General features: G+C 52.6%; 1 long non-coding RNA gene across 1 annotated transcript; it reads left to right on the forward strand.

Moving 5' to 3' along the window:
• The first annotated feature begins 92 nt into the window (after positions 1-92).
• On the forward strand, positions 93-7237 carry LOC149768360 (uncharacterized). The gene is made up of 2 exons (XR_016399505.1): positions 93-1226; positions 1472-7237. It is a non-coding gene; the product is annotated as an uncharacterized LOC149768360 (long non-coding RNA).
• Positions 7238-9962: the final 2725 nt, after the last annotated feature.

The raw sequence follows: 9962 nt of genomic DNA on the forward strand, positions 1-9962 counted from the left end.
TTTCTCATCAAATTTTTCCATCTATTCTCTTTCTTCTTTTTCCAAGTTCTTTTCTCTTCCTTCAAATTCTCTTCTATTTTTTAAGATTTGTGCATCTAAGAGTTTAGCAAAATCTAAAAAATAGTATGTATATTATTTCTTATATAAGACAAAGCTAGAAAATTATATACTGGTGTTGATGAATACTATGTTCTGAAAACTATATATCGATTTATCTAGAGTTATATATTAGCTTGCTAGATAACTAATTTGTTGGTGTTGATCGTCTGTCTATATGGTGTATACTTATAGAAAGCATATTCTAGAAATTATATATCAATTTATTTGGAGGCGTGCATTGGATCACTACTAGGTATGCATCAAATAAGTTTGCGGAATGTATCAAAAAGTCGACGAGTATGTATCAGTGGCCATATAGCTGATGAATATAATGTTCTGAAAATTATTTATCAATTTGCTTGGAGGTATATATTGGGTTCTAGATGACTAATTTACTAAATGGTATCATTTGGCCGTGTACTGTATATTGATGAATATTGTTTTAGAAACTGTGCATTGATTTATTAGATGTGTATTGACTTGCTATATGACTAATTTGCTTGGTGTGTATTACTTAGTCATGTAGTATGTATCCATAAGAAAAAGCATATTTTAGAAATGAGAAAAAAGAAATGTAATGCGCAATTTTGTTTTTATATTTTTTTTAATCATGGGACTAAAGATTCTGTTAATAGAAGGAGTTTTTAACTTTTAGGTTTCTTCTTTAAGATGGGTACTAGAGAAAACATGGTAAAATTGAAAGATATAAAGGCGCTGGCCGGGGGTTATGGGACACTTATGCAGAGCTAAGATAGGATAGATTCTACTATTCTCGTCCTAATGGCAGCAGCCCGGAGCAGCTCTTCATGGAAAATTATCTGGAGTGGACTGTCGATCTCTATCAGTTCCAAACTTGTTGGGCGTCGGGCAAGAGTTCGTCTTTTGCCGCGAGGCCTTTGGCAATAGGATCTTATAGCTTCTTTTGGAAATATCCATACCCTCGAATCGTGCAATGACCTTTGGCAAGTGTTCTCCAATTTGTCTGGATAAGTCCCATACCCTCGACTGACGTAGCCACTGGATGACGGACTCCCGAACTGGATCGGTGGCATGGTAGCTCGAACAGCTTCTTCCCTTGTCCTGTGGGAAGTTGGAACTTGCCGACATAAGATTCTACGGAAAACACGGTAAGGTTAGACACTCCTAACAAAGTGCCTCTCTCACCGTTCTCCCTTCTTCGTTATTGGATGCCCATAAAGATGCTTATCTTTTTATTATTTTTTTTTTTTTACTAGGATGAGTAGATCATATCTGACGAATACGAATGCACCTAATAAAATTAAAAAATAAAATATTTTGGAGTGCCAGAAGCATTTTTTCATCTCCAATTCATAAAATGCTATCGGAGTGACTGAAACCATCCAATCCGCAGAGCTATTAAGCCGGTTGTTGCTTTGGCTTCAAGGCCATGGTTCTGGATTGGAGAGGAGGAGAAATCCCACATTGTCTCGGGCAGGGCCCCACAACCACTCGATTTGCCACTCTGTCCCTGCCACTGTCTGCCACCACATGGGTCTCTCTGGCGATTGGTTAGTCTGGCCTTCGGCTGGAAAGTGGGAGGAAACGTCTTGTTATTGCGCTGGAAGGGTAAAGACCTTGGATATCGGTATGGATAGGGAACCCCCAATCGCATTCTTTTCATGGTTTTTTCTTTTTTTAATCTCAAATGGATGGCAAAACGAGTGGGTCCTTATCATCTGGCTTTTCTAAGGCTTTGCAATTGCTTATTTTCCTGTATGGAGGATGGAACGTGATGAGTACTTCCATATATCATGATCTTTTACTTTGGTGGGCAAAATTTCTACCATACCAAAATCCATGGCACAATCAAGGCAAAGATCTTGTTAGGCTGCCGGCCCACTAATTGACTTGGATAGCTGATAATGAAATCCATCCACTCCTATGAGGATTTTTCCCACTCTGGATTGGATCGTTATCCTGCATCCCTTAGTCTATGGTCAATTGATTTACTTTTCCAATCTTGAAGCAAGTGCGACCTGGTTCATGTTTCATCCATAGTGTCACCTCATAAAGTGGATTGGCTTGAAACCGCAGCATCTTGTTCATGGAAACGGTGCAAAAGTGCTTGCTCTGCCTTGGGAAAGCAGGCGAGGCATGGTCGTTACCACCTCAAATCAGGGGATCATTTGCAGTTCAAGGCAAGAATTCCATGCAACCGACGACACATGATTCGACCAATCACGATGATCGTGCACCCATCGCTCTCGTGTCATTAACCAAATCCACTGGCTAATCATAAACTATTACAGAAAATGTGGCACTCTACCCTTTACCCTCAATGCAAGCTTTCTTCCTATTTCTCACTTCCCACTCAATTAAAGCCCCTTTCCCACGCATTACACTTAAGAAAGTTGCATTAGGTCTAGAAACAAGTTTGCAAACTAGAACTAATAATAAAATAAAATAAAAAGACAGTGCTTTTTCCTAAAAGCTCCTAATTTTTTACTCATATTATATAATTTAAAAAAAGGCAATCATAAGGATTTAAATTAATAGATCCATGTAAACCTTTACTAGTATCCTATTTGGATGATACCAGCCCCACCTCCATGCTTTTGAAATGCATGCCTGCACTTATTTAATCTTATCCCTAGTTTTGGGTCTTAAATATTTTTACTTGGATTAGCTGCATGGAGAGCATGATACCTACTTTGAACACTCCTAACACCCCACATCTACAGGTTGGACTAATAGGATCGCACCATGATCTTAATTTATAGGATCACCAACCCACCAATTCCCCTATGAAAAACCCCAATTATTTCCTTTGGATTCCACTTTGAAAAGTATGAAATCAAATCAGACGGCTGCGATCTTCTGGACCACCGTCTTAATGGTGGACCCGCACAAAGCCTGACTCTTATCCAAACCCCACCCTTGTCGAATTACATTAATGGCTTCCACCTAAATCTAGGAGCCTACGCCTAATCCTCGTCCTCGAAGAATAGAGTGGATTGGATACCTTGCTTGTCCTCTTCAGCCCGGCGGAACACCGTTGGATCCTAGTTGCGTTGCCAGAGCGAACCGTTGCTCCCAAGTTCGGATAAGTCTGCGTTGTGGGGAACGTAGACCCTGGGATCCTAGTTAGCCTTATGGATCCCTGGGAGTAGCATATCGCCAGAGCGAACCGTTGCTCCCAAGTTCGGATAAGTCTACGTTGTGGGGAACGGTGGACCCGCACGCGGGATGGGGCGAGGGGTTTGGTTTGGTTTCGGATAGCCATCCGCGCTTCGGGCCCCACCCCCGCCCGCGGCCGAAGCGGTCAAAAGGCAACGCGCCGAGTGCCACGTGTGAGTCTTACGTCATCCCACGTCACCCCAAACTGGTCGGTGACGTGTCCTACGTCCGAGTAGGGAGGGGGGGAATGTTGCGGAGTTGGCTAACTTCCGGCAAAAACCCTATCCAGAAACGTTGACCGCATAGATCTCTCCATGCGGACAGAGTAGCCATCGAGCGGAACGAGAGGGGGAAATCACGATCTACGGTCAAAATCCGGGCGGGTCACGCCCGTCGCACGCGCCGGGCGGACCACGGCTTCCGGGAGGATGGCGCGGCGGAGTGCCGGCGACACGTGGCGGGATCGTGGAGGTCGGCGGGAAGGGGATGGGAGGGGATATGCTTTCGTCTCGTGGAGTAGTTACTCCGTCCAGCTGGAGCTTATCCTGGGTCACTTGACCGGGAGTACTGCCACGTGTCTGACGGGCTTGGTTCGAGGAAGTTTCAAAAGCCTTTTATATGACAAAAGTACCCATCGTACCTGAACAGTGGAGCACTCCTCCTCTTCCTCCTGGTTTCTACTTTTTCTGGCATTAATTTGAAAAGTCATGGGTAGGATCACCTACGGCAAAATTATTTGAGCTCCAAAGCTCTAACTTGAGTCAAAAAGCCAATAACCAAGATAAATCCTACCACTCGCCTCCGCAAGGGAAGGAGCTTGCTACCAAATTTCCCCAATGTAATACCAAATATAGATTTAAAAAACTTACTGTTGCTGGAAATTGGACCCGGGGGCAATCTTCGGCCGAGGAGAGGGAACGACTGTTAGTCCTCACGGCGGGGCGGCGGTCTGTCGGCGGGCGGCGTCCTCCGTCCGGGGCGGTCGGAGAGAAGGAACAGCAGGTCCTCGCAGCGGGGCGGCGATCCGTTGGCTGGCGGCGTCCTCCGTCCGGGGCGGTCGGAGAGAAGGAACAGCAGGTCCTCGCAGCGGGGCGGCGATCCGTTGGCTGGCGGCGTCCTCCGTCCGGGGCGGTCGGAGAGAAGGAACAGCAGGTCCTCGCAGCGGGGCGGCGATCCGTTGGCTGGCGGCGTCCTCCGTCCGGGTGCCTGCACACGAACCGGTGGCCGGGTTCTCCGGCGCCGGCCCTCCGACGCTCAAGTCAGGGAGGGGGCAAATAGTGGGGAGAAGGAGATAAACAGTGATTTTTGGGTGTATGAATGTTCCGATCCTCTCTTGGGAGGCCAAGGCTCCCTTTTATATGCGGGGGTCGGTTTACCAGTGATGTAACAGGACGAGGCCGTAGTACGGCTTGGCATGTTGTTCAGGTCGGCGCTCGGTCAGGCGAATCATTGCACTGATGTCGGCGGTATGGCCGAGATCAGAGACTTATCATAGTCGACTAGACCCTGCTGGGTCGATTTGCCGTGAAGAGCTAGGGATCCGTAGATGTCAGGAGCCATGCGCATTTATTGTGGAGTAAGTCGGAGACCCGTATTTATTATGGAGTAAGCCGGAGATCCGCATTATTGGTGGAGTAAGCCGGAGATCCGCATTTATTATGGAGTAAGCCGGAGATCCGCATTTATTATGGAGTAAGCCGGAGATCCGCATTTATTGTTGAGTGTGCCGGAAGATTACAGCGGCCATGCGCAATAAATGCCGGAGGGGTGTTAGAGTACGGTCCTCGGACATCGGGGTTTCTCTTAGGTCGGAGGTTTCGGGGTCGGTCGTCTTGTGGCCGAGCGTTCCGAGGTCGGACGCTGACTTCGGCTGTCCGGGGTCGGAGGTTGTACGGCTTCTTAGGGGCATTTATGTCATTTGGAGAAAAACTTTATTCCCCCCAACACTACCCCCCGACTTTCGAGTTCGAGCGGCTTGTGGGGCTCGGACGTGGGAAGTAAAGTCTGTCACTAAGGTTGGGGGGAAGGTCTCGCCCGCCCCCTTGTGCTTTCCGGAGCTTTTATGGTGAGATATGCGCCCTTTGGCGTCTCGAGGCTGCTTTATTCGGTGAGCTAATGATGGAGCTCGTATCATCATGCTTCTTGAATCGCCAGGATCATTTTACGGCGGATTAATGATGGGGGACCTCGAGCTCGTCGAGGCGGTGTCTCGATTCCGTAATCGACGTTTCTGGCTCATTAATGAGTGTGCCGTTACGGGGTTTGAAACGGACACGCGGCGCGACCCGAGGTCGGACGCTTTCGATTTCATGTTACTGGATCATAATTCCGAAGAAGTGGAGGCCTCATCGGGGCTCCACGTGTCCCAGATCTTATTAACCGAGGGGAGCGGGGGTTACGTCCGCTCGTTCCTCAAGACGATTTGATTCTGTGGACCCATGATGAGGCCCCGAGATCCGATGGGACAACGCTTCGATTTCGTATCCGATTTATTAAACCGGAGTGAATACGGTGCCTCGGCTTCCGAGGTCGACACGTGGCGCAACCCGGTCGGGGGGACGGGAACCGACCCCGTCGATCTGGGCCGTCAGGGGGGTCTATATAAACCCCACGAGTCTGCCCTAAAGGTCTTGTTTGGCTGCCTCTTATTTTCGTCGTCTTTTCCCCCTGCTTCCTCCCTCAGCTGAATCTTGCTGGTGGTGCCCGGAGCGATTTCCGGCAATGTCCAGTAGGTTTTCTTCCCGTTTTCACTAGGGTTTCCTCTTTTCTCCTCCTCGTCAACCTCCATTTTCTACTCTTAACTTTTGCTCCACTCTTCCGTGAGAATGGGTTCCGGTCCCGAAGAGGTTGGGTCGAGTCTGTCGGAAGAGGAACTGGAGTTAATCCGCTCCCGTTTCTTCTTCCAGCCCGGGTTTCGCCTTGAAACCGCAGGGCCGGAAGACAGGGTGACGCAGCCGCCCCCAGGTCGGATCGCGGTTTACCGCGAGACACTTTGGGCGGGCCTGCGTTTTCCCGCCCATGAGTTCGTGAGCAACTTGCTGGCCGAGTACCAACTCGTCCCGGCGCAGTTGGCTCCGAACTCATGGAGGACCATAATTGGGTTTTTATCCCTGTGCCTCGGGCACGGAATCCCGATTTCGGTAGGCCTTTTTCGCCGGTGTTTTCTGTTAAAGAAAAATTCGGCGGACGTAGGGTGGTTATATTTCGCCTTTCGGGGCGGTATGTCACTCTTCCGGGGCGCCCCTTCCTCGATTCACGAGTGGAAGAGGAAGTTTTTCTTTCTGGCGTCTGCGGCGCCTTGGGGGTTCGAGCCAAGGTGGGGACACCCTCGGCTGAAGGCCCTCAACAAACTCTCCGAGCCCACGGGGAGGGAGCTGAGGACCCTGGACTCTTTGCGAGCCCTCGGGAGGGGCAACGACCTGACCGAGCTCCTGCGGGAGGACGCCCTGGCGAGCGTGGGTCTGAGCTCGGCGCGCCCCGAGGGTAAGGGCGGTTGCATTATTCTATTTATTTATTTCTTGTTCTCCGTCTTTACGGTCACTGGTCTGACTCTTAACAAAATTCTTGATTTCAGATATTCCACGCATGCCGACCAGCAACACATCACTTTTCTCTCGCCTGAGGAGGCGAGAGGCCGAGGCCGGGGGTGTTGTGCCCCAGCCTCGGAAGAGGGCGAGGACGGACGGCGCTTCTTCGTCGGCCGGGACGAGTGGCCCCGAGGCGGGGGCCCCTGCAGCCGACCCGAGGCGGGAGCGGGTTGTTGGTGATGCGGGCCCGTCGGCCCCTCCTTGCCCTACCCCCCTTTCCCAGCGGGGGGAGCCGTCCGTGGTCCGGCCGCAGCAGCCAGGACCCGGGCTTACCCGAGACACCGAGGCGAGTGGCTCCGGGACCTCGGGTTCGATCGTGCCGAGCTCTTCTCGGGCTTTCCGAGAAGAGTCGGCCGAGCCGGACTCTTCTATTCCCGAGGGGCGCTCGGCCTTTCAAGATGCCGAGGTCGCACGCTCCATGTTGCGGCGTGCGGTGCTTCCAGCGGACCGGGCCGTGTTCCGGGGTATTTCGCTGGAGGAGGTCGTCGGCAGTGCTTACTGCAACACTGCCCGGGTAAGCTTTCTTCTTAATTTCCCCGAGTTTTTAGCGTACATATGTGCTTTTCAACTCACAATACCCTCGTTTCTTTCTTTTTAGCATATTCTCGAGCTCGACACCATGGCGTTCATCGCCCATGGGAAGAAGTTCAACAGCTCGGCCAGCAACTGGAGCCGGCCAAGAAAAGAGTCGCCGAGCTGGAGGCGGCGTTGGCCGCGGCCGAGGCTCGGTGGACAGCCACCGAGGCTGAGCGCCTTGCCATGGTGGGGGCGCTCGAGGAGGAGAAGGCGGCTCATGCCCTGACCAGGGCAACCATGCGCGGCACGGAGGCGCGCTTAGGGGAGGTCCAGGCCAGGGTCGCGGCCCTCGAGTATGAGGAGGGGGTCTTACGCCTCCGACTCGGGCAACTTGAGGCCCGGGAGAGAGGGCCCTCGAACGAGCCGAGCATGCTGTGGAACTCTTCAAAGAGTCGCAAGAGTTCCGCGACATGTTGGAGGAGGAGACGGTCGACGGTTTCCTTCGAGGCTTCGAGAACTTCCGGGAGCAGGTGCGCCGGTACTGCCCTCAGTACGACTTCTCGACGGTCCGTCCGAGGGAGGACCGGGGCTGGGGGTCCGACGTGCAAGCCCTTCCTGCCATCCTGACGTCCGAGGCGGGAATATACGAGCAGGACCCCGCCGAGCCTTCGACGGGGGTAGCCGAGGCGGACGGTGTCATGGAGGCGGCTCCGGCGGCCGAGATCGATGCTGTCCCGGAGGCGGCGCCCGAAGCTTCTGCTCCCGGCCCCGAGCCTGTTCCGGAGGAAGACCATGAGGTCATCAATGTGCCGGATGACCCCCCGGATGTGGCTCCCGCCGCTTAGGACTTAAGCATATTTTTCTTTTCTTTTTCATTGTATCCGGGGTCGGCCCTTGAGTGGCCGACTTCCAATTTTGTAATTGGCCTTCCGGCCCTTTGTTAATGAAGAAATGTTTGTCATTCTGTGTTCATCTTTCCCTCTGTTGTCGTGGATGAGGCTAGAACCTTGGCTAACCGCCTCGACGACCTCTAACTTCGTATTTTAATCTTTGGGCTGCTTAACGAAGCTGCCCTTTTCCCTGGCTATATCTTAGCCTTCTCGGATCCCAGTCGTCTCGACCAAAGGGAGCTCCGAGCTTAGGTTTCTAGAAAATTTCTCTAAGTCCTATAACTCGGATCTTAGAGTCGTGGGAGTTGCCACGTTTGGCCTTTAGGAAAATCTTAAGGCACCGAGGTCGGGCCTTAGCCCTTCAAGTGGGACCGGAATAGGTCTATTCGTGCCGCTATTCGGGGAGTTTAGTCGGGTTTCCGAACTCAACTCCGAACCTCTCATAGGGAGCGCGGGCTAATAAACAAGTTATTGCCGAAGGTTTTCATAGTTATCGTCTTCGGACCCTGCCGAGATTTCGGTGAACAAGGCTGGGATTCCCAAAGATCGCCTTGGTACCTGTGCTTGGCTGGTACATTCGTGGCCGGGACCACTTTTCCAGCTGGACGTCGGAGTTTACTTAGAAGAGCCGAGTTGGGTCCTACTTTATGAAGCCTTAGTACGGATTACGGGGACTTGACGAACAGAGCAGGCATAATGAGGTTGGGAGGTCGGTCTTAAGCCGACCCAGCGAAGAAGCCCGGCTTTCGGGCAAAATAAGACTCCAACATTGGACGAGATCCCGCTCGGCAATATGTAGATAAAATTTGACAAGGAGGGCGTCTAGTTGGGTGTACCTCTTGCATTCTCGGGGTCATGCTTCGCATGGTGGAGTAGGTCGCTTCCCTTCCTCGTCGACCTCCGGGGTCATTTTTGACTTGTAAAAGGGGCTCGGGCTTCCCATGGACCCGGCGACTCCTGCCGGAGTTGAGAGGATCTGGGGAGGCTCTGTTGATTTGTAGCCCTTTTTGAGATCGAGGGGGCTTAAGACCCTATGGTCGGACCTCGGAGCGCCTCAACCTTGGTCGAGGGATCTCACATCAGGTCGGCGGGTTCGTGGACGCTTTGCTGACCTGTGATACCTCCCGAGGTCGAGGGAGTCTGGTTCTCTACGGTCGACCCTCGGGGCATCCCGACCTTAGTCGAGGGATCGTTCGTCAGGTCGGCTGGTCTGGGCACGCTCTACCGACCGGCGACGCTTTCCGAGGTCGAGGGAGTCTGGTTCTCTACGGTCGACCCTCGGGGCATCCCGACCTTAGTCGAGGGATCGCTCGCTTCGGGGATCGGGGATCGTCGACCGCTCCCGGGGGTCCACTTTGTGGCGCCCCGGGTGGAACCACCCTTTCCACCCCTCACGGCGCCTTCTCGAGGTCGAGGGAGTCTGGTTCTCTACGGTCGACCCTCGGGGCATCCCGACCTTAGTCGAGGGATCGTTCGTCAGGTCGGCTGGTCTGGGCACGCTCTACCGACCGGCGACGCTTCCCGAGGTCGAGGGAGTCTGGTTCGCTACGGTCGACCCTCGGGGCATCCCGACCTTAGTCGAGGGATCGCTCGCTTCGGGGATCGGGGATCGTCGACCGCTCCCGGGGGTCCACTTTGTGGCGCCCCGGGTGGAGCCACCCTTTCCACCCCTCACGGCGCCTTCCCGAGGTCGAGGGAGTCTGGTTCTCTACGGTCGACCCTTGGGGCATCC

Source organism: Phoenix dactylifera, chromosome 2 (assembly GCF_051530095.1).
Source record: "Phoenix dactylifera cultivar Ajwa chromosome 2, Ajwa_hap1_PhDact_Kaust_v1.1, whole genome shotgun sequence".
NCBI classification, from domain to species: domain Eukaryota; kingdom Viridiplantae; phylum Streptophyta; class Magnoliopsida; order Arecales; family Arecaceae; genus Phoenix; species Phoenix dactylifera.